We start from the raw sequence: 333 nt of genomic DNA, 5'->3' as shown, positions 1-333 counted from the left end.
TTACACACACACACACACACACACACACACACACACACACACACACACACACAATTCAGATTATTTAACCTTAAAAGATCTTCCAGGGGCGCCTAGGTGGCTCAGTGGGTTAAGCCTCTGCCTTAGGCTCAGGTCATGATCCCAGGGTCCTGGGATCGAGCCCCACATTGGGCTCTCTGCTCGGCGGGGAGCCTTCTTCTCCCACCCCCACCCCCCCACCCCCACCTACCTCTCTGCCTACTTGTGATCTCTGTCAAATAAATAAATAAAATCTTTTAAAAAAAGAAAATCTTCCAATATAAACTTATCTAAACTGCCTAGACTAAGCCTTCC

Source organism: Enhydra lutris, unplaced genomic scaffold (assembly GCF_002288905.1).
Source record: "Enhydra lutris kenyoni isolate GAN:26980312 unplaced genomic scaffold, ASM228890v2 scaffoldscaffold55, whole genome shotgun sequence".
NCBI classification, from domain to species: domain Eukaryota; kingdom Metazoa; phylum Chordata; class Mammalia; order Carnivora; family Mustelidae; genus Enhydra; species Enhydra lutris.
Note: the sequence above shows the minus strand (reverse complement) of the source record.